General features: G+C 52.4%; 51 non-coding genes across 51 annotated transcripts; all 51 read right to left on the reverse strand.

Moving 5' to 3' along the window:
- Positions 1-42: 42 nt before the first annotated feature.
- On the reverse strand, positions 43-161 carry LOC126730011 (5S ribosomal RNA). The gene has a single exon (XR_007657305.1). It is a non-coding gene; the product is annotated as a 5S ribosomal RNA (ribosomal RNA).
- Positions 162-397: 236 nt separating this feature from the next.
- Positions 398-516, reverse strand: LOC126730776 (5S ribosomal RNA). Its single transcript, XR_007658039.1, has one exon. It is a non-coding gene; the product is annotated as a 5S ribosomal RNA (ribosomal RNA).
- A 237-nt stretch (positions 517-753) lies between these two features.
- Positions 754-872, reverse strand: LOC126730012 (5S ribosomal RNA). Its single transcript, XR_007657306.1, has one exon. It is a non-coding gene; the product is annotated as a 5S ribosomal RNA (ribosomal RNA).
- Positions 873-1110: 238 nt separating this feature from the next.
- On the reverse strand, positions 1111-1229 carry LOC126730821 (5S ribosomal RNA). Its single transcript, XR_007658085.1, has one exon. It is a non-coding gene; the product is annotated as a 5S ribosomal RNA (ribosomal RNA).
- Positions 1230-1466: 237 nt separating this feature from the next.
- Positions 1467-1585, reverse strand: LOC126731272 (5S ribosomal RNA). The gene has a single exon (XR_007658524.1). It is a non-coding gene; the product is annotated as a 5S ribosomal RNA (ribosomal RNA).
- Positions 1586-1822: 237 nt separating this feature from the next.
- Positions 1823-1941, reverse strand: LOC126730752 (5S ribosomal RNA). Its single transcript, XR_007658015.1, has one exon. It is a non-coding gene; the product is annotated as a 5S ribosomal RNA (ribosomal RNA).
- A 237-nt stretch (positions 1942-2178) lies between these two features.
- LOC126730013 (5S ribosomal RNA) lies at positions 2179-2297 on the reverse strand. Its single transcript, XR_007657307.1, has one exon. It is a non-coding gene; the product is annotated as a 5S ribosomal RNA (ribosomal RNA).
- Positions 2298-2533: 236 nt separating this feature from the next.
- On the reverse strand, positions 2534-2652 carry LOC126730014 (5S ribosomal RNA). Its single transcript, XR_007657308.1, has one exon. It is a non-coding gene; the product is annotated as a 5S ribosomal RNA (ribosomal RNA).
- Positions 2653-2889: 237 nt separating this feature from the next.
- Positions 2890-3008, reverse strand: LOC126730016 (5S ribosomal RNA). Its single transcript, XR_007657310.1, has one exon. It is a non-coding gene; the product is annotated as a 5S ribosomal RNA (ribosomal RNA).
- Positions 3009-3244: 236 nt separating this feature from the next.
- LOC126730017 (5S ribosomal RNA) lies at positions 3245-3363 on the reverse strand. The gene has a single exon (XR_007657311.1). It is a non-coding gene; the product is annotated as a 5S ribosomal RNA (ribosomal RNA).
- A 237-nt stretch (positions 3364-3600) lies between these two features.
- LOC126730018 (5S ribosomal RNA) lies at positions 3601-3719 on the reverse strand. Its single transcript, XR_007657312.1, has one exon. It is a non-coding gene; the product is annotated as a 5S ribosomal RNA (ribosomal RNA).
- Positions 3720-3955: 236 nt separating this feature from the next.
- On the reverse strand, positions 3956-4074 carry LOC126731715 (5S ribosomal RNA). The gene has a single exon (XR_007658957.1). It is a non-coding gene; the product is annotated as a 5S ribosomal RNA (ribosomal RNA).
- Positions 4075-4311: 237 nt separating this feature from the next.
- Positions 4312-4430, reverse strand: LOC126730019 (5S ribosomal RNA). Its single transcript, XR_007657313.1, has one exon. It is a non-coding gene; the product is annotated as a 5S ribosomal RNA (ribosomal RNA).
- A 236-nt stretch (positions 4431-4666) lies between these two features.
- LOC126730020 (5S ribosomal RNA) lies at positions 4667-4785 on the reverse strand. The gene has a single exon (XR_007657314.1). It is a non-coding gene; the product is annotated as a 5S ribosomal RNA (ribosomal RNA).
- Positions 4786-5022: 237 nt separating this feature from the next.
- Positions 5023-5141, reverse strand: LOC126731333 (5S ribosomal RNA). The gene has a single exon (XR_007658581.1). It is a non-coding gene; the product is annotated as a 5S ribosomal RNA (ribosomal RNA).
- Positions 5142-5378: 237 nt separating this feature from the next.
- LOC126730021 (5S ribosomal RNA) lies at positions 5379-5497 on the reverse strand. Its single transcript, XR_007657315.1, has one exon. It is a non-coding gene; the product is annotated as a 5S ribosomal RNA (ribosomal RNA).
- Positions 5498-5733: 236 nt separating this feature from the next.
- On the reverse strand, positions 5734-5852 carry LOC126730022 (5S ribosomal RNA). The gene has a single exon (XR_007657316.1). It is a non-coding gene; the product is annotated as a 5S ribosomal RNA (ribosomal RNA).
- Positions 5853-6090: 238 nt separating this feature from the next.
- LOC126730834 (5S ribosomal RNA) lies at positions 6091-6209 on the reverse strand. The gene has a single exon (XR_007658098.1). It is a non-coding gene; the product is annotated as a 5S ribosomal RNA (ribosomal RNA).
- A 236-nt stretch (positions 6210-6445) lies between these two features.
- Positions 6446-6564, reverse strand: LOC126730024 (5S ribosomal RNA). The gene has a single exon (XR_007657317.1). It is a non-coding gene; the product is annotated as a 5S ribosomal RNA (ribosomal RNA).
- A 236-nt stretch (positions 6565-6800) lies between these two features.
- LOC126730777 (5S ribosomal RNA) lies at positions 6801-6919 on the reverse strand. Its single transcript, XR_007658040.1, has one exon. It is a non-coding gene; the product is annotated as a 5S ribosomal RNA (ribosomal RNA).
- Positions 6920-7157: 238 nt separating this feature from the next.
- LOC126730025 (5S ribosomal RNA) lies at positions 7158-7276 on the reverse strand. The gene has a single exon (XR_007657318.1). It is a non-coding gene; the product is annotated as a 5S ribosomal RNA (ribosomal RNA).
- A 238-nt stretch (positions 7277-7514) lies between these two features.
- LOC126730822 (5S ribosomal RNA) lies at positions 7515-7633 on the reverse strand. The gene has a single exon (XR_007658086.1). It is a non-coding gene; the product is annotated as a 5S ribosomal RNA (ribosomal RNA).
- Positions 7634-7870: 237 nt separating this feature from the next.
- On the reverse strand, positions 7871-7989 carry LOC126731273 (5S ribosomal RNA). The gene has a single exon (XR_007658525.1). It is a non-coding gene; the product is annotated as a 5S ribosomal RNA (ribosomal RNA).
- Positions 7990-8226: 237 nt separating this feature from the next.
- LOC126730753 (5S ribosomal RNA) lies at positions 8227-8345 on the reverse strand. Its single transcript, XR_007658016.1, has one exon. It is a non-coding gene; the product is annotated as a 5S ribosomal RNA (ribosomal RNA).
- A 238-nt stretch (positions 8346-8583) lies between these two features.
- On the reverse strand, positions 8584-8702 carry LOC126730026 (5S ribosomal RNA). The gene has a single exon (XR_007657319.1). It is a non-coding gene; the product is annotated as a 5S ribosomal RNA (ribosomal RNA).
- Positions 8703-8938: 236 nt separating this feature from the next.
- LOC126730028 (5S ribosomal RNA) lies at positions 8939-9057 on the reverse strand. Its single transcript, XR_007657321.1, has one exon. It is a non-coding gene; the product is annotated as a 5S ribosomal RNA (ribosomal RNA).
- Positions 9058-9294: 237 nt separating this feature from the next.
- LOC126730029 (5S ribosomal RNA) lies at positions 9295-9413 on the reverse strand. The gene has a single exon (XR_007657322.1). It is a non-coding gene; the product is annotated as a 5S ribosomal RNA (ribosomal RNA).
- A 236-nt stretch (positions 9414-9649) lies between these two features.
- On the reverse strand, positions 9650-9768 carry LOC126730030 (5S ribosomal RNA). The gene has a single exon (XR_007657323.1). It is a non-coding gene; the product is annotated as a 5S ribosomal RNA (ribosomal RNA).
- A 237-nt stretch (positions 9769-10005) lies between these two features.
- Positions 10006-10124, reverse strand: LOC126730781 (5S ribosomal RNA). Its single transcript, XR_007658044.1, has one exon. It is a non-coding gene; the product is annotated as a 5S ribosomal RNA (ribosomal RNA).
- Positions 10125-10360: 236 nt separating this feature from the next.
- On the reverse strand, positions 10361-10479 carry LOC126730778 (5S ribosomal RNA). The gene has a single exon (XR_007658041.1). It is a non-coding gene; the product is annotated as a 5S ribosomal RNA (ribosomal RNA).
- Positions 10480-10717: 238 nt separating this feature from the next.
- Positions 10718-10836, reverse strand: LOC126730031 (5S ribosomal RNA). Its single transcript, XR_007657324.1, has one exon. It is a non-coding gene; the product is annotated as a 5S ribosomal RNA (ribosomal RNA).
- Positions 10837-11072: 236 nt separating this feature from the next.
- Positions 11073-11191, reverse strand: LOC126730032 (5S ribosomal RNA). The gene has a single exon (XR_007657325.1). It is a non-coding gene; the product is annotated as a 5S ribosomal RNA (ribosomal RNA).
- A 238-nt stretch (positions 11192-11429) lies between these two features.
- Positions 11430-11548, reverse strand: LOC126731525 (5S ribosomal RNA). Its single transcript, XR_007658770.1, has one exon. It is a non-coding gene; the product is annotated as a 5S ribosomal RNA (ribosomal RNA).
- Positions 11549-11785: 237 nt separating this feature from the next.
- LOC126730033 (5S ribosomal RNA) lies at positions 11786-11904 on the reverse strand. The gene has a single exon (XR_007657326.1). It is a non-coding gene; the product is annotated as a 5S ribosomal RNA (ribosomal RNA).
- A 237-nt stretch (positions 11905-12141) lies between these two features.
- Positions 12142-12260, reverse strand: LOC126730572 (5S ribosomal RNA). The gene has a single exon (XR_007657841.1). It is a non-coding gene; the product is annotated as a 5S ribosomal RNA (ribosomal RNA).
- A 237-nt stretch (positions 12261-12497) lies between these two features.
- Positions 12498-12616, reverse strand: LOC126730565 (5S ribosomal RNA). The gene has a single exon (XR_007657835.1). It is a non-coding gene; the product is annotated as a 5S ribosomal RNA (ribosomal RNA).
- Positions 12617-12853: 237 nt separating this feature from the next.
- On the reverse strand, positions 12854-12972 carry LOC126730034 (5S ribosomal RNA). Its single transcript, XR_007657327.1, has one exon. It is a non-coding gene; the product is annotated as a 5S ribosomal RNA (ribosomal RNA).
- Positions 12973-13209: 237 nt separating this feature from the next.
- On the reverse strand, positions 13210-13328 carry LOC126730692 (5S ribosomal RNA). Its single transcript, XR_007657955.1, has one exon. It is a non-coding gene; the product is annotated as a 5S ribosomal RNA (ribosomal RNA).
- Positions 13329-13565: 237 nt separating this feature from the next.
- Positions 13566-13684, reverse strand: LOC126730035 (5S ribosomal RNA). The gene has a single exon (XR_007657328.1). It is a non-coding gene; the product is annotated as a 5S ribosomal RNA (ribosomal RNA).
- Positions 13685-13920: 236 nt separating this feature from the next.
- On the reverse strand, positions 13921-14039 carry LOC126730036 (5S ribosomal RNA). Its single transcript, XR_007657329.1, has one exon. It is a non-coding gene; the product is annotated as a 5S ribosomal RNA (ribosomal RNA).
- A 238-nt stretch (positions 14040-14277) lies between these two features.
- Positions 14278-14396, reverse strand: LOC126730037 (5S ribosomal RNA). The gene has a single exon (XR_007657330.1). It is a non-coding gene; the product is annotated as a 5S ribosomal RNA (ribosomal RNA).
- Positions 14397-14633: 237 nt separating this feature from the next.
- On the reverse strand, positions 14634-14752 carry LOC126730823 (5S ribosomal RNA). The gene has a single exon (XR_007658087.1). It is a non-coding gene; the product is annotated as a 5S ribosomal RNA (ribosomal RNA).
- Positions 14753-14990: 238 nt separating this feature from the next.
- LOC126731274 (5S ribosomal RNA) lies at positions 14991-15109 on the reverse strand. The gene has a single exon (XR_007658526.1). It is a non-coding gene; the product is annotated as a 5S ribosomal RNA (ribosomal RNA).
- Positions 15110-15348: 239 nt separating this feature from the next.
- Positions 15349-15467, reverse strand: LOC126730754 (5S ribosomal RNA). Its single transcript, XR_007658017.1, has one exon. It is a non-coding gene; the product is annotated as a 5S ribosomal RNA (ribosomal RNA).
- A 237-nt stretch (positions 15468-15704) lies between these two features.
- LOC126730040 (5S ribosomal RNA) lies at positions 15705-15823 on the reverse strand. Its single transcript, XR_007657332.1, has one exon. It is a non-coding gene; the product is annotated as a 5S ribosomal RNA (ribosomal RNA).
- A 238-nt stretch (positions 15824-16061) lies between these two features.
- LOC126730041 (5S ribosomal RNA) lies at positions 16062-16180 on the reverse strand. Its single transcript, XR_007657333.1, has one exon. It is a non-coding gene; the product is annotated as a 5S ribosomal RNA (ribosomal RNA).
- A 236-nt stretch (positions 16181-16416) lies between these two features.
- On the reverse strand, positions 16417-16535 carry LOC126730629 (5S ribosomal RNA). The gene has a single exon (XR_007657895.1). It is a non-coding gene; the product is annotated as a 5S ribosomal RNA (ribosomal RNA).
- A 237-nt stretch (positions 16536-16772) lies between these two features.
- On the reverse strand, positions 16773-16891 carry LOC126731275 (5S ribosomal RNA). The gene has a single exon (XR_007658527.1). It is a non-coding gene; the product is annotated as a 5S ribosomal RNA (ribosomal RNA).
- Positions 16892-17128: 237 nt separating this feature from the next.
- LOC126730755 (5S ribosomal RNA) lies at positions 17129-17247 on the reverse strand. Its single transcript, XR_007658018.1, has one exon. It is a non-coding gene; the product is annotated as a 5S ribosomal RNA (ribosomal RNA).
- A 236-nt stretch (positions 17248-17483) lies between these two features.
- Positions 17484-17602, reverse strand: LOC126730630 (5S ribosomal RNA). Its single transcript, XR_007657896.1, has one exon. It is a non-coding gene; the product is annotated as a 5S ribosomal RNA (ribosomal RNA).
- A 237-nt stretch (positions 17603-17839) lies between these two features.
- LOC126730534 (5S ribosomal RNA) lies at positions 17840-17958 on the reverse strand. Its single transcript, XR_007657805.1, has one exon. It is a non-coding gene; the product is annotated as a 5S ribosomal RNA (ribosomal RNA).
- Between the last annotated feature and the right edge of the window lie 132 nt (positions 17959-18090).

The raw sequence follows: 18090 nt of genomic DNA on the forward strand, positions 1-18090 counted from the left end.
AGCCCGGCGACAAAAAAAAAAAAAAATCCGAAGAAAAAGAGAGGGGTGCAACACGAGGACTTCCCAGGAGGTCACCCATCCTAGTACTACTCTCGCCCAAACACGCTTAACTGCGGAGTTCTGATGGGATCCGGTGCATTAGTGTTGGTATGATCGCACCCATCAGCATAAGCGCGTTAAATCCTTATAAAGGATCTGAATGCAGCGATGCACTCTAACACCAGGGAGCTGCAGCCCGAGGGCATTTCCAGATCGCCGCCACCAAATTAGCACCCAAAACGAGATCAGCGGCTCGTATTTTTGGCCTGGGGCAGACTAAGCCTACGAAGCGAGCGTGCTGGACCGCCGTAAACGATAAGCCCGGCGACCAAAAAAAAAAAATCCGAAGAAAAAGAGAGGGGTGCAACACGAGGACTTCCCAGGAGGTCACCCATCCTAGTACTACTCTCGTCCAAACACGCTTAACTGCGGAGTTCTGATGGGATCCGGTGCATTAGTGTTGGTATGATCGCACCCATCAGCATAAGCGCGTTAAATCCTTATAAAGGATCCGAATGCAGCGATGCACTCTAACACCAGGGAGCTGCAGCCCGAGGGCATTTCCAGATCGCCGCCACCAAATTAGCACCCAAAACGAGATCAGCGGCTCGTATTTTTGGCCTGGGGCAGACTAAGCCTACGAAGCGAGCGTGCTGGACCGCCGTAAACGGTAAGCCCGGCGACAAAAAAAAAAAAAATCCGAAGAAAAAGAGAGGGGTGCAACACGAGGACTTCCCAGGAGGTCACCCATCCTAGTACTACTCTCGCCCAAACACGCTTAACTGCGGAGTTCTGATGGGATCCGGTGCATTAGTGTTGGTATGATCGCACCCATCAGCATAAGCGCGTTAAATCCTTATAAAGGATCCGAATGCAGCGATGCACTCTAACACCAGGGAGCTGCAGCCCGAGGGCATTTCCAGATCGCCGCCACCAAATTAGCACCCAAAACGAGTTCAGCGGCTCGTATTTTTGGCCTGGGGCATACTAAGCCTACGAAGCGAGCGTGCTGGACCGCCGTAAACGGTAAGCCCGGCGAAAAAAAAAAAAAAAAATCCGAAGAAAAAGAGAGGGGTGCAACACGAGGACTTCCCTGGAGGTCACCCATCCTAGTACTACTCTCGCCCAAACACGCTTAACTGCGGAGTTCTGATGGGATCCGGTGTATTAGTGTTGGTATGATCGCACCCATCAGCATAAGCGCGTTAAATCCTTATAAGGGATCCGAATGCAGCGATGCACTCTAACACCAGGGAGCTGCAGCCCGAGGGCATTTCCAGATCGCCGCCACCAAATTAGCACCCAAAACGAGTTCAGCGGCTCGTATTTTTGGCCTGGGGCAGACTAAGCCTACGAAGCGAGCGTGCTGGACCGCCGTAAACGGTAAGCCCGGCGACAAAAAAAAAAAAAATCCGAAGAAAAAGAGAGGGGTGCAACACGAGGACTTCCCAGGAGGTCACCCATCCTAGTACTACTCTCGCCCAAACACGCTTACCTGCGGAGTTCTGATGGGATCCGGTGCATTAGTGTTGGTATGATCGCACCCATCAGCATAAGCGCGTTAAATCCTTATAAAGGATCCGAATGCAGCGATGCACTCTAACACCAGGGAGCTGCAGCCCGAGGGCATTTCCAGATCGCCGCCACCAAATTAGCACCCAAAACGAGATCAGCGGCTCGTATTTTTGGCCTGGGGCAGACTAAGCCTACGAAGCGAGCGTGCTGGACCGCCGTAAACGGTAAGCCCGGCGACAAAAAAAAAAAAAATCCGAAGAAAAAGAGAGGGGTGCAACACGAGGACTTCCCTGGAGGTCACCCATCCTAGTACTACTCTCGCCCAAACACGCTTAACTGCGGAGTTCTGATGGGATCCGGTGCATTAGTGTTGGTATGATCGCACCCATCAGCATAAGCGCGTTAAATCCTTATAAAGGATCCGAATGCAGCGATGCACTCTAACACCAGGGAGCTGCAGCCCGAGGGCATTTCCAGATCGCCGCCACCAAATTAGCACCCAAAACGAGATCAGCGGCTCGTATTTTTGGCCTGGGGCAGACTAAGCCTACGAAGCGAGCGTGCTGGACCGCCGTAAACGGTAAGCCCGGCGACAAAAAAAAAAAAAATCCGAAGAAAAAGAGAGGGGTGCAACACGAGGACTTCCCAGGAGGTCACCCATCCTAGTACTACTCTCGCCCAAACACGCTTAACTGCGGAGTTCTGATGGGATCCGGTGCATTAGTGTTGGTATGATCGCACCCATCAGCATAAGCGCGTTAAATCCTTATAAAGGATCCGAATGCAGCGATGCACTCTAACACCAGGGAGCTGCAGCCCGAGGGCATTTCCAGATCGCCGCCACCAAATTAGCACCCAAAACGAGTTCAGCGGCTCGTATTTTTGGCCTGGGGCAGACTAAGCCTACGAAGCGAGCGTGCTGGACCGCCGTAAACGGTAAGCCCGGCGACAAAAAAAAAAAAATCCAAAGAAAAAGAGGGGGGTGCAACACGAGGACTTCCCAGGAGGTCACCCATCCTAGTACTACTCTCGCCCAAACACGCTTAACTGCGGAGTTCTGATGGGATCCGGTGCATTAGTGTTGGTATGATCGCACCCATCAGCATAAGCGCGTTAAATCCTTATAAAGGATCCGAATGCAGCGATGCACTCTAACACCAGGGAGCAGCAGCCCGAGGGCATTTCCAGATCGCCGCCACCAAATTAGCACCCAAAACGAGATCAGCGGCTCGTATTTTTGGCCTGGGGCAGACTAAGCCTACGAAGCGAGCGTGCTGGACCGCCGTAAACGGTAAGCCCGGCGACAAAAAAAAAAAAAATCCGAAGAAAAAGAGAGGGGTGCAACACGAGGACTTCCCAGGAGGTCACCCATCCTAGTACTACTCTCGCCCAAACACGCTTAACTGCGGAGTTCTGATGGGATCCGGTGCATTAGTGTTGGTATGATCGCACCCATCAGCATAAGCGCGTTAAATCCTTATAAAGGATCCGAATGCAGCGATGCACTCTAACACCAGGGAGCTGCAGCCCGAGGGCATTTCCAGATCGCCGCCACCAAATTAGCACCCAAAACGAGTTCAGCGGCTCGTATTTTTGGCCTGGGGCAGACTAAGCCTACGAAGCGAGCGTGCTGGACCGCCGTAAACGGTAAGCCCGGCGACAAAAAAAAAAAAATCCGAAGAAAAAGAGGGGGGTGCAACACGAGGACTTCCCAGGAGGTCACCCATCCTAGTACTACTCTCGCCCAAACACGCTTAACTGCGGAGTTCTGATGGGATCCGGTGCATTAGTGTTGGTATGATCGCACCCATCAGCATAAGCGCGTTAAATCCTTATAAAGGATCCGAATGCAGCGTTGCACTCTAACACCAGGGAGCAGCAGCCCGAGGGCATTTCCAGATCGCCGCCACCAAATTAGCACCCAAAACGAGATCAGCGGCTCGTATTTTTGGCCTGGGGCAGACTAAGCCTACGAAGCGAGCGTGCTGGACCGCCGTAAACGGTAAGCCCGGCGACAAAAAAAAAAAAAATCCGAAGAAAAAGAGAGGGGTGCAACACGAGGACTTCCCAGGAGGTCACCCATCCTAGTACTACTCTCGCCCAAACACGCTTAACTGCGGAGTTCTGATGGGATCCGGTGCATTAGTGTTGGTATGATCGCACCCATCAGCATAAGCGCGTTAAATCCTTATAAAGGATCCGAATGCAGCGATGCACTCTAACACCAGGGAGCTGCAGCCCGAGGGCATTTCCAGATCGCCGCCACCAAATTAGCACCCAAAACGAGTTCAGCGGCTCGTATTTTTGGCCTGGGGCAGACTAAGCCTACGAAGCGAGCGTGCTGGACCGCCGTAAACGATAAGCCCGGCGACCAAAAAAAAAAAATCCGAAGAAAAAGAGAGGGGTGCAACACGAGGACTTCCCAGGAGGTCACCCATCCTAGTACTACTCTCTTCCAAACACGCTTAACTGCGGAGTTCTGATGGGATCCGGTGCATTAGTGTTGGTATGATCGCACCCATCAGCATAAGCGCGTTAAATCCTTATAAAGGATCCGAATGCAGCGATGCACTCTAACACCAGGGAGCTGCAGCCCGAGGGCATTTCCAGATCGCCGCCACCAAATTAGCACCCAAAACGAGATCAGCGGCTCGTATTTTTGGCCTGGGGCAGACTAAGCCTACGAAGCGAGCGTGCTGGACCGCCGTAAACGGTAAGCCCGGCGACAAAAAAAAAAAAAATCCGAAGAAAAAGAGAGGGGTGCAACACGAGGACTTCCCAGGAGGTCACCCATCCTAGTACTACTCTCGCCCAAACACGCTTAACTGCGGAGTTCTGATGGGATCCGGTGCATTAGTGTTGGTATGATCGCACCCATCAGCATAAGCGCGTTAAATCCTTATAAAGGATCCGAATGCAGCGATGCACTCTAACACCAGGGAGCTGCAGCCCGAGGGCATTTCCAGATCGCCGCCACCAAATTAGCACCCAAACCGCGTTCAGCGGCTCGTATTTTTGGCCTGGGGCAGACTAAGCCTACGAAGCGAGCGTGCTGGACCGCCGTAAACGGTAAGCCCGGCGACAAAAAAAAAAAAATCCGAAGAAAAAGAGGGGGGTGCAACACGAGGACTTCCCAGGAGGTCACCCATCCTAGTACTACTCTCGCCCAAACACGCTTAACTGCGGAGTTCTGATGGGATCCGGTGCATTAGTGTTGGTATGATCGCACCCATCAGCATAAGCGCGTTAAATCCTTATAAAGGATCCGAATGCAGCGATGCACTCTAACACCAGGGAGCAGCAGCCCGAGGGCATTTCCAGATCGCCGCCACCAAATTAGCACCCAAAACGAGATCAGCGGCTCGTATTTTTGGCCTGGGGCAGACTAAGCCTACGAAGCGAGCGTGCTGGACCGCCGTAAACGGTAAGCCCGGCGACAAAAAAAAAAAAAATCCGAAGAAAAAGAGAGGGGTGCATCACGAGGACTTCCCAGGAGGTCACCCATCCTAGTACTACTCTCGCCCAAACACGCTTAACTGCGGAGTTCTGATGGGATCCGGTGCATTAGTGTTGGTATGATCGCACCCATCAGCATAAGCGCGTTAAATCCTTATAAAGGATCCGAATGCAGCGATGCACTCTAACACCAGGGAGCTGCAGCCCGAGGGCATTTCCAGATCGCCGCCACCAAATTAGCACCCAAAACGAGATCAGCGGCTCGTATTTTTGGCCTGGGGCAGACTAAGCCTACGAAGCGAGCGTGCTGGACCGCCGTAAACGGTAAGCCCGGCGACAAAAAAAAAAAAAATCCGAAGAAAAAGAGAGGGGTGCAACACGAGGACTTCCCAGGAGGTCACCCATCCTAGTACTACTCTCGCCCAAACACGCTTAACTGCGGAGTTCTGATGGGATCCGGTGCATTAGTGTTGGTATGATCGCACCCATCAGCATAAGCGCGTTAAATCCTTATAAAGGATCCGAATGCAGCGATGCACTCTAACACCAGGGAGCTGCAGCCCAAGGGCATTTCCAGATCGCCGCCACCAAATTAGCACCCAAACCGAGTTCAGCGGCTCGTATTTTTGGCCTGGGGCAGACTAAGCCTACGACGCGAGCGTGCTGGACCGCCGTAAACGGTAAGCCCGGCGAAAAAAAAAAAAAAATCCGAAGAAAAAGAGAGGGGTGCAACACGAGGACTTCCCAGGAGGTCACCCATCCTAGTACTACTCTCGCCCAAACACGCTTAACTGCGGAGTTCTGATGGGATCCGGTGCATTAGTGTTGGTATGATCGCACCCATCAGCATAAGCGCGTTAAATCCTTATAAAGGATCCGAATGCAGCGATGCACTCTAACACCAGGGAGCAGCAGCCCGAGGGCATTTCCAGATCGCCGCCACCAAATTAGCACCCAAAACGAGATCAGCGGCTCGTATTTTTGGCCTGGGGCAGACTAAGCCTACGAAGCGAGCGTGCTGGACCGCCGTAAACGGTAAGCCCGGCGACAAAAAAAAAAAAAAATCCGAAGAAAAAGAGAGGGGTGCAAAACGAGGACTTCCCAGGAGGTCACCCATCCTAGTACTACTCTCGCCCAAACACGCTTAACTGCGGAGTTCTGATGGGATCCGGTGCATTAGTGTTGGTATGATCGCACCCATCAGCATAAGCGCGTTAAATCCTTATAAAGGATCTGAATGCAGCGATGCACTCTAACACCAGGGAGCTGCAGCCCGAGGGCATTTCCAGATCGCCGCCACCAAATTAGCACCCAAAACGAGTTCAGCGGCTCGTATTTTTGGCCTGGGGCAGACTAAGCCTACGAAGCGAGCGTGCTGGACCGCCGTAAACGGTAAGCCCGGCGACCAAAAAAAAAAAATCCGAAGAAAAAGAGAGGGGTGCAACACGAGGACTTCCCAGGAGGTCACCCATCCTAGTACTACTCTCGCCCAAACACGCTTAACTGCGGAGTTCTGATGGGATCCGGTGCATTAGTGTTGGTATGATCGCACCCATCAGCATAAGCGCGTTAAATCCTTATAAAGGATCTGAATGCAGCGATGCACTCTAACACCAGGGAGCTGCAGCCCGAGGGCATTTCCAGATCGCCGCCACCAAATTAGCACCCAAAACGAGTTCAGCGGCTCGTATTTTTGGCCTGGGGCAGACTAAGCCTACGAAGCGAGCGTGCTGGACCGCCGTAAACGATAAGCCCGGCGACCAAAAAAAAAAAATCCGAAGAAAAAGAGAGGGGTGCAACACGAGGACTTCCCAGGAGGTCACCCATCCTAGTACTACTCTCGTCCAAACACGCTTAACTGCGGAGTTCTGATGGGATCCGGTGCATTAGTGTTGGTATGATCGCACCCATCAGCATAAGCGCGTTAAATCCTTATAAAGGATCCGAATGCAGCGATGCACTCTAACACCAGGGAGCTGCAGCCCGAGGGCATTTCCAGATCGCCGCCACCAAATTAGCACCCAAAACGAGATCAGCGGCTCGTATTTTTGGCCTGGGGCAGACTAAGCCTACGAAGCGAGCGTGCTGGACCGCCGTAAACGGTAAGCCCGGCGACAAAAAAAAAAAAAAATCCGAAGAAAAAGAGAGGGGTGCAACACGAGGACTTCCCAGGAGGTCACCCATCCTAGTACTACTCTCGCCCAAACACGCTTAACTGCGGAGTTCTGATGGGATCCGGTGCATTAGTGTTGGTATGATCGCACCCATCAGCATAAGCGCGTTAAATCCTTATAAAGGATCCGAATGCAGCGATGCACTCTAACACCAGGGAGCTGCAGCCCGAGGGCATTTCCAGATCGCCGCCACCAAATTAGCACCCAAAACGAGTTCAGCGGCTCGTATTTTTGGCCTGGGGCAGACTAAGCCTACGAAGCGAGCGTGCTGGACCGCCGTAAACGGTAAGCCCGGCGACAAAAAAAAAAAAAAATCCGAAGAAAAAGAGAGGGGTGCAACACGAGGACTTCCCTGGAGGTCACCCATCCTAGTACTACTCTCGCCCAAACACGCTTAACTGCGGAGTTCTGATGGGATCCGGTGTATTAGTGTTGGTATGATCGCACCCATCAGCATAAGCGCGTTAAATCCTTATAAGGGATCCGAATGCAGCGATGCACTCTAACACCAGGGAGCTGCAGCCCGAGGGCATTTCCAGATCGCCGCCACCAAATTAGCACCCAAAACGAGTTCAGCGGCTCGTATTTTTGGCCTGGGGCAGACTAAGCCTACGAAGCGAGCGTGCTGGACCGCCGTAAACGGTAAGCCCGGCGACAAAAAAAAAAAAAATCCGAAGAAAAAGAGAGGGGTGCAACACGAGGACTTCCCAGGAGGTCACCCATCCTAGTACTACTCTCGCCCAAACACGCTTACCTGCGGAGTTCTGATGGGATCCGGTGCATTAGTGTTGGTATGATCGCACCCATCAGCATAAGCGCGTTAAATCCTTATAAAGGATCCGAATGCAGCGATGCACTCTAACACCAGGGAGCTGCAGCCCGAGGGCATTTCCAGATCGCCGCCACCAAATTAGCACCCAAAACGAGATCAGCGGCTCGTATTTTTGGCCTGGGGCAGACTAAGCCTACGAAGCGAGCGTGCTGGACCGCCGTAAACGGTAAGCCCGGCGACAAAAAAAAAAAAAATCCGAAGAAAAAGAGAGGGGTGCAACACGAGGACTTCCCTGGAGGTCACCCATCCTAGTACTACTCTCGCCCAAACACGCTTAACTGCGGAGTTCTGATGGGATCCGGTGCATTAGTGTTGGTATGATCGCACCCATCAGCATAAGCGCGTTAAATCCTTATAAAGGATCCGAATGCAGCGATGCACTCTAACACCAGGGAGCTGCAGCCCGAGGGCATTTCCAGATCGCCGCCACCAAATTAGCACCCAAAACGAGATCAGCGGCTCGTATTTTTGGCCTGGGGCAGACTAAGCCTACGAAGCGAGCGTGCTGGACCGCCGTAAACGGTAAGCCCGGCGACAAAAAAAAAAAAAAATCCGAAGAAAAAGAGAGGGGTGCAACACGAGGACTTCCCAGGAGGTCACCCATCCTAGTACTACTCTCGCCCAAACACGCTTAACTGCGGAGTTCTGATGGGATCCGGTGCATTAGTGTTGGTATGATCGCACCCATCAGCATAAGCGCGTTAAATCCTTATAAAGGATCCGAATGCAGCGATGCACTCTAACACCAGGGAGCTGCAGCCCGAGGGCATTTCCAGATCGCCGCCACCAAATTAGCACCCAAAACGAGTTCAGCGGCTCGTATTTTTGGCCTGGGGCAGACTAAGCCTACGAAGCGAGCGTGCTGGACCGCCGTAAACGGTAAGCCCGGCGACAAAAAAAAAAAAATCCAAAGAAAAAGAGGGGGGTGCAACACGAGGACTTCCCAGGAGGTCACCCATCCTAGTACTACTCTCGCCCAAACACGCTTAACTGCGGAGTTCTGATGGGATCCGGTGCATTAGTGTTGGTATGATCGCACCCATCAGCATAAGCGCGTTAAATCCTTATAAAGGATCCGAATGCAGCGATGCACTCTAACACCAGGGAGCAGCAGCCCGAGGGCATTTCCAGATCGCCGCCACCAAATTAGCACCCAAAACGAGATCAGCGGCTCGTATTTTTGGCCTGGGGCAGACTAAGCCTACGAAGCGAGCGTGCTGGACCGCCGTAAACGGTAAGCCCGGCGACAAAAAAAAAAAAAATCCGAAGAAAAAGAGAGGGGTGCAACACGAGGACTTCCCAGGAGGTCACCCATCCTAGTACTACTCTCGCCCAAACACGCTTAACTGCGGAGTTCTGATGGGATCCGGTGCATTAGTGTTGGTATGATCGCACCCATCAGCATAAGCGCGTTAAATCCTTATAAAGGATCCGAATGCAGCGATGCACTCTAACACCAGGGAGCTGCAGCCCGAGGGCATTTCCAGATCGCCGCCACCAAATTAGCACCCAAAACGAGTTCAGCGGCTCGTATTTTTGGCCTGGGGCAGACTAAGCCTACGAAGCGAGCGTGCTGGACCGCCGTAAACGGTAAGCCCGGCGACAAAAAAAAAAAAATCCGAAGAAAAAGAGGGGGGTGCAACACGAGGACTTCCCAGGAGGTCACCCATCCTAGTACTACTCTCGCCCAAACACGCTTAACTGCGGAGTTCTGATGGGATCCGGTGCATTAGTGTTGGTATGATCGCACCCATCAGCATAAGCGCGTTAAATCCTTATAAAGGATCCGAATGCAGCGATGCACTCTAACACCAGGGAGCAGCAGCCCGAGGGCATTTTCAGATCGCCGCCACCAAATTAGCACCCAAAACGAGATCAGCGGCTCGTATTTTTGGCCTGGGGCAGACTAAGCCTACGAAGCGAGCGTGCTGGACCGCCGTAAACGGTAAGCCCGGCGACAAAAAAAAAAAAAATCCGAAGAAAAAGAGAGGGGTGCAACACGAGGACTTCCCAGGAGGTCACCCATCCTAGTACTACTCTCGCCCAAACACGCTTGACTGCGGAGTTCTGATGGGATCCGGTGCATTAGTGTTGGTATGATCGCACCCATCAGCATAAGCGCGTTAAATCCTTATAAAGGATCCGAATGCAGCGATGCACTCTAACACCAGGGAGCTGCAGCCCGAGGGCATTTCCAGATCGCCGCCACCAAATTAGCACCCAAAACGAGTTCAGCGGCTCGTATTTTTGGCCTGGGGCAGACTAAGCCTACGAAGCGAGCGTGCTGGACCGCCGTAAACGATAAGCCCGGCGACCAAAAAAAAAAAATCCGAAGAAAAAGAGAGGGGTGCAACACGAGGACTTCCCAGGAGGTCACCCATCCTAGTACTACTCTCGTCCAAACACGCTTAACTGCGGAGTTCTGATGGGATCCGGTGCATTAGTGTTGGTATGATCGCACCCATCAGCATAAGCGCGTTAAATCCTTATAAAGGATCCGAATGCAGCGATGCACTCTAACACCAGGGAGCTGCAGCCCGAGGGCATTTCCAGATCGCCGCCACCAAATTAGCACCCAAAACGAGATCAGCGGCTCGTATTTTTGGCCTGGGGCAGACTAAGCCTACGAAGCGAGCGTGCTGGACCGCCGTAAACGGTAAGCCCGGCGACAAAAAAAAAAAAAAATCCGAAGAAAAAGAGAGGGGTGCAACACGAGGACTTCCCAGGAGGTCACCCATCCTAGTACTACTCTCGCCCAAACACGCTTAACTGCGGAGTTCTGATGGGATCCGGTGCATTAGTGTTGGTATGATCGCACCCATCAGCATAAGCGCGTTAAATCCTTATAAAGGATCCGAATGCAGCGATGCACTCTAACACCAGGGAGCTGCAGCCCGAGGGCATTTCCAGATCGCCGCCACCAAATTAGCACCAAAACCGAGTTCAGCGGCTCGTATTTTTGGCCTGGGGCAGACTAAGCCTACGAAGCGAGCGTGCTGGACCGCCGTAAACGGTAAGCCCGGCGACAAAAAAAAAAAAATCCGAAGAAAAAGAGAGGGGTGCAACACGAGGACTTCCCAGGAGGTCACCCATCCTAGTACTACTCTCGCCCAAACACGCTTAACTGCGGAGTTCTGATGGGATCCGGTGCATTAGTGTTGGTATGATCGCACCCATCAGCATAAGCGCGTTAAATCCTTATAAAGGATCCGAATGCAGCGATGCACTCTAACACCAGGGAGCTGCAGCCCGAGGGCATTTCCAGATCGCCACCACCAAATTAGCACCCAAAACGAGATCAGCGGCTCGTATTTTTGGCCTGGGGCAGACAAAGCCTACGAAGCGAGCGTGCTGGACCGCCGTAAACGGTAAGCCCGGCGACAAAAAAAAAAAAAAATCCGAAGAAAAAGAGAGGGGTGCAACACGAGGACTTCCCAGGAGGTCACCCATCCTAGTACTACTCTCGCCTAGACACGCTTAACTGCGGAGTTCTGATGGGATCCGGTGCATTAGTGTTGGTATGATCGCACCCATCAGCATAAGCGCGTTAAATCCTTATAAAGGATCCGAATGCAGCGATGCACTCTAACACCAGGGAGCTGCAGCCCGAGGGCATTTCCAGATCGCCGCCACCAAATTAGCACCCAAAACGAGTTCAGCGGCTCGTATTTTTGGCTTGGGGCAGACTAAGCCTACGAAGCGAGCGTGCTGGACCGCCGTAAACGGTAAGCCCGGCAACAAAAAAAAAAAAAATCCGAAGAAAAAGAGAGGGGTGCAACACGAGGACTTCCCAGGAGGTCACCCATCCTAGTACTACTCTCGCCCAAACACGCTTAACTGCGGAGTTCTGATGGGATCCGGTGCATTAGTGTTGGTATGATCGCACCCATCAGCATAAGCGCGTTAAATCCTTATAAAGGATCCGAATGCAGCGATGCACTCTAACACCAGGGAGCTGCAGCCCGAGGGCATTTCCAGATCGCCGCCACCAAATTAGCACCCAAAACGAGATCAGCGGCTCGTATTTTTGGCCTGGGGCAGACTAAGCCTACGAAGCGAGCGTGCTGGACCGCCATAAACGGTAAGCCCGGCGACAAAAAAAAAAAAAATCCGAAGAAAAAGAGAGGGGTGCAACACGAGGACTTCCCAGGAGGTCACCCATCCTAGTACTACTCTCGCCCAGACACGCTTAACTGCGGAGTTCTGATGGGATCCGGTGCATTAGTGTTGGTATGATCGCACCCATCAGCATAAGCGCGTTAAATCATTATAAAGGATCCGAATGAAGCGATGCACTCTAACACCAGGGAGCTGCAGCCCGAGGGCATTTCCAGATCGCCGCCACCAAATTAGCACCCAAAATGAGTTCAGCGGCTCGTATTTTTGGCCTGGGGCAGACTAAGCCTACGAAGCGAGCGTGCTGGACCGCCGTAAACGGTAAGCCCGGCGACAAAAAAAAAAAAAATCCGAAGAAAAAGAGAGGGGTGCAACACGAGGACTTCCCAAGAGGTCACCCATCCTAGTACTACTCTCGCCCAAACACGCTTAACTGCGGAGTTCTGATGGGATCCGGTGCATTAGTGTTGGTATGATCGCACCCATCAGCATAAGCGCGTTAAATCCTTATAAAGGATCCGAATGCAGCGATGCACTCTAACACCAGGGAGCTGCAGCCCGAGGGCATTTCCAGATCGCCGCCACCAAATTAGCACCCAAAACGAGATCAGCGGCTCGTATTTTTGGCCTGGGGCAGACTAAGCCTACGAAGCGAGCGTGCTGGACCGCCATAAACGGTAAGCCCGGCGACAAAAAAAAAAAAAATCCGAAGAAAAAGAGAGGGGTGCAACACGAGGACTTCCCAGGAGGTCACCCATCCTAGTACTACTCTCGCCCAAACACGCTTAACTGCGGAGTTCTGATGGGATCCGGTGCATTAGTGTTGGTATGATCGCACCCATCAGCATAAGCGCGTTAAATCATTATAAAGGATCCGAATGAAGCGATGCACTCTAACACCAGGGAGCTGCAGCCCGAGGGCATTTCCAGATCGCCGCCACCAAATTAGCACCCAAAACGAGTTCAGCGGCTCGTATTTTTGGCCTGGGGCAGACTAAGCCTACGAAGCGAGCGTGCTGGACCGCCGTAAACGGTAAGCCCGGCGACAAAAAAAAAAAAAATCCGAAGAAAAAGAGAGGGGTGCAACACGAGGACTTCCCAGGAGGTCACCCATCCTAGTACTACTCTCGCCCATACACGCTTAACTGCGGAGTTCTGATGGGATCCGGTGCATTAGTGTTGGTATGATCGCACCCATCAGCATAAGCGCGTTAAATCCTTATAAAGGATCCGAATGCAGCGATGCACTCTAACACCAGGGAGCTGCAGCCCGAGGGCATTTCCAGATCGCCGCCACCAAATTAGCACCCAAAACGAGATCAGCGGCTCGTATTTTTGGCCTGGGGCAGACTAAGCCTACGAAGCGAGCGTGCTGGACCGCCGTAAACGGTAAGCCCGGCGACAAAAAAAAAAAAAATCCGAAGAAAAAGAGAGGGGTGCAACACGAGGACTTCCCAGGAGGTCACCCATCCTAGTACTACTCTCGCCCAAACACGCTTAACTGCGGAGTTCTGATGGGATCCGGTGCATTAGTGTTGGTATGATCGCACCCATCAGCATAAGCGCGTTAAATCCTTATAAAGGATCCGAATGCAGCGATGCACTCTAACACCAGGGAGCTGCAGCCCGAGGGCATTTCCAGATCGCCGCCACCAAATTAGCACCCAAAACGAGTTCAGCGGCTCGTATTTTTGGCCTGGGGCAGACTAAGCCTACGAAGCGAGCGTGCTGGACCGCCGTAAACGGTAAGCCCGGCGACAAAAAAAAAAAAATCCGAAGAAAAAGAGAGGGGTGCAACACGAGGACTTCCCAGGAGGTCACCCATCCTAGTACTACTCTCGCCCAAACACGCTTAACTGCGGAGTTCTGATGGGATCCGGTGCATTAGTGTTGGTATGATCGCACCCATCAGCATAAGCGCGTTAAATCCTTATAAAGGATCCGAATGCAGCGATGCACTCTAACACCAGGGAGCTGCAGCCCGAGGGCATTTCCAGATCGCCGCCACCAAATTAGCACCCAAAACGAGATCAGCGGCTCGTATTTTTGGCCTGGGGCAGACTAAGCCTACGAAGCGAGCGTGCTGGACCGCCGTAAACGGTAAGCCCGGCGACAAAAAAAAAAAAAAATCCGAAGAAAAAGAGAGGGGTGCAACACGAGGACTTCCCAGGAGGTCACCCATCCTAGTACTACTCTCGCCCAAACACGCTTAACTGCGGAGTTCTGATGGGATCCGGTGCATTAGTGTTGGTATGATCGCACCCATCAGCATAAGCGCGTTAAATCCTTATAAAGGATCCGAATGCAGCGATGCACTCTAACACCAGGGAGCTGCAGCCCGAGGGCATTTCCAGATCGCCGCCACCAAATTAGCACCCAAAACGAGTTCAGCGGCTCGTATTTTTGGCCTGGGGCAGACTAAGCCTACGAAGCGAGCGTGCTGGACCGCCGTAAACGGTAAGCCCGGCGACAAAAAAAAAAAAAATCCGAAGAAAAAGAGAGGGGTGCAACACGAGGACTTCCCTGGAGGTCACCCATCCTAGTACTACTCTCGCCCAAACACGCTTAACTGCGGAGTTCTGATGGGATCCGGTGTATTAGTGTTGGTATGATCGCACCCATCAGCATAAGCGCGTTAAATCCTTATAAGGGATCCGAATGCAGCGATGCACTCTAACACCAGGGAGCTGCAGCCCGAGGGCATTTCCAGATCGCCGCCACCAAATTAGCACCCAAAACGAGTTCAGCGGCTCGTATTTTTGGCCTGGGGCAGACTAAGCCTACGAAGCGAGCGTGCTGGACCGCCGTAAACGGTAAGCCCGGCGACAAAAAAAAAAAAAAATCCGAAGAAAAAGAGAGGGGTGCAACACGAGGACTTCCCAGGAGGTCACCCATCCTAGTACTACTCTCGCCCAAACACGCTTACCTGCGGAGTTCTGATGGGATCCGGTGCATTAGTGTTGGTATGATCGCACCCATCAGCATAAGCGCGTTAAATCCTTATAAAGGATCCGAATGCAGCGATGCACTCTAACACCAGGGAGCTGCAGCCCGAGGGCATTTCCAGATCGCCGCCACCAAATTAGCACCCAAAACGAGATCAGCGGCTCGTATTTTTGGCCTGGGGCAGACTAAGCCTACGAAGCGAGCGTGCTGGACCGCCGTAAACGGTAAGCCCGGCGACAAAAAAAAAAAAAAAATCCGAAGAAAAAGAGAGGGGTGCAACACGAGGACTTCCCTGGAGGTCACCCATCCTAGTACTACTCTCGCCCAAACACGCTTAACTGCGGAGTTCTGATGGGATCCGGTGCATTAGTGTTGGTATGATCGCACCCATCAGCATAAGCGCGTTAAATCCTTATAAAGGATCCGAATGCAGCGATGCACTCTAACACCAGGGAGCTGCAGCCCGAGGGCATTTCCAGATCGCCGCCACCAAATTAGCACCCAAAACGAGATCAGCGGCTCGTATTTTTGGCCTGGGGCAGACTAAGCCTACGAAGCGAGCGTGCTGGACCGCCGTAAACGGTAAGCCCGACGACAAAAAAAAAAAAAATCCGAAGAAAAAGAGAGGGGTGCAACACGAGGACTTCCCAGGAGGTCACCCATCCTAGTACTACTCTCGCCCAAACACGCTTAACTGCGGAGTTCTGATGGGATCCGGTGCATTAGTGTTGGTATGATCGCACCCATCAGCATAAGCGCGTTAAATCCTTATAAAGGATCCGAATGCAGCGATGCACTCTAACACCAGGGAGCTGCAGCCCGAGGGCATTTCCAGATCGCCGCCACCAAATTAGAACCCAAAACGAGTTCAGCGGCTCGTATTTTTGGCCTGGGGCAGACTAAGCCTACGAAGCGAGCGTGCTGGACCGCCGTAAACGGTAAGCCCGGCGACAAAAAAAAAAAAAAATCCGAAGAAAAAGAGAGGGGTGCAACACGAGGACTTCCCAGGAGGTCACCCATCCTAGTACTACTCTCGCCCAAACACGCTTAACTGCGGAGTTCTGATGGGATCCGGTGCATTAGTGTTGGTATGATCGCACCCATCAGCATAAGCGCGTTAAATCCTTATAAAGGATCCGAATGCAGCGATGCACTCTAACACCAGGGAGCTGCAGCCCGAGGGCATTTCCAGATCGCCGCCACCAAATTAGCACCCAAAACGAGTTCAGCGGCTCGTATTTTTGGCCTGGGGCAGACTAAGCCTACGAAGCGAGCGTGCTGGACCGCCGTAAACGATAAGCCCGGCGACCAAAAAAAAAAAATCCGAAGAAAAAGAGAGGGGTGCAACACGAGGACTTCCCAGGAGGTCACCCATCCTAGTACTACTCTCGCCCAAACACGCTTAACTGCGGAGTTCTGATGGGATCCGGTGCATTAGTGTTGGTATGATCACACCCATCAGCATAAGCGCGTTAAATCCTTATAAAGGATCCGAATGCAGCGATGCACTCTAACACCAGGGAGCTGCAGCCCGAGGGCATTTCCAGATTGCCGCCACCAAATTAGCACCCAAAACGAGATCAGCGGCTCGTATTTTTGGCCTGGGGCAGACTAAGCCTACGAAGCGAGCGTGCTGGACCGCCGTAAACGGTAAGCCCGGCGACAAAAAAAAAAAAAATCCGAAGAAAAAGAGAGGGGTGCAACACGAGGACTTCCCAGGAGGTCACCCATCCTAGTACTACTCTCGCCCAAACACGCTTACCTGCGGAGTTCTGATGGGATCCGGTGCATTAGTGTTGGTATGATCGCACCCATCAGCATAAGCGCGTTAAATCCTTATAAAGGATCCGAATGCAGCGATGCACTCTAACACCAGGGAGCTGCAGCCCGAGGGCATTTCCAGATCGCCGCCACCAAATTAGCACCCAAAACGAGATCAGCGGCTCGTATTTTTGGCCTGGGGCAGACTAAGCCTACGAAGCGAGCGTGCTGGACCGCCGTAAACGGTAAGCCCGGCGACAAAAAAAAAAAAAATCCGAAGAAAAAGAGAGGGGTGCAACACGAGGACTTCCCTGGAGGTCACCCATCCTAGTACTACTCTCGCCCAAACACGCTTAACTGCGGAGTTCTGATGGGATCCGGTGCATTAGTGTTGGTATGATCGCACCCATCAGAATAAGCGCGTTAAATCCTTATAAAGGATCCGAATGCAGCGATGCACTCTAACACCAGGGAGCTGCAGCCCGAGGGCATTTCCAGATCGCCGCCACCAAATTAGCACCCAAAACGAGTTCAGCGGCTCGTATTTTTGGCCTGGGGCAGACTAAGCCTACGAAGCGAGCGTGCTGGACCGCCGTAAACGATAAGCCCGGCGACCAAAAAAAAAAAATCCGAAGAAAAAGAGAGGGGTGCAACACGAGGACTTCCCAGGAGGTCACCCATCCTAGTACTACTCTCGCCCAAACACGCTTAACTGCGGAGTTCTGATGGGATCCGGTGCATTAGTGTTGGTATGATCACACCCATCAGCATAAGCGCGTTAAATCCTTATAAAGGATCCGAATGCAGCGATGCACTCTAACACCAGGGAGCTGCAGCCCGAGGGCATTTCCAGATCGCCGCCACCAAATTAGCACCCAAAACGAGATCAGCGGCTCGTATTTTTGGCCTGGGGCAGACTAAGCCTACGAAGCGAGCGTGTTGGACCGCCGTAAACGGTAAGCCCGGCGACAAAAAAAAAAAAAATCCGAAGAAAAAGAGAGGGGTGCAACACGAGGACTTCCCAGGAGGTCACCCATCCTAGTACTACTCTCGCCCAAACACGCTTAACTACGGAGTTCTGATGGGATCCGGTGCATTAGTGTTGGTATGATCGCACCCATCAGCATAAGCGCGTTAAATCCTTATAAAGGATCCGAATGCAGCGATGCACTCTAACACCAGGGAGCTGCAGCCCGAGGGCATTTCCAGATCGCCGCCACCAAATTAGCACCCAAACCGAGTTCAGCGGCT

Source organism: Quercus robur, chromosome 5 (genome assembly GCF_932294415.1).
Source record: "Quercus robur chromosome 5, dhQueRobu3.1, whole genome shotgun sequence".
In the NCBI taxonomy this organism is placed as follows: Eukaryota; Viridiplantae; Streptophyta; class Magnoliopsida; order Fagales; family Fagaceae; genus Quercus; species Quercus robur.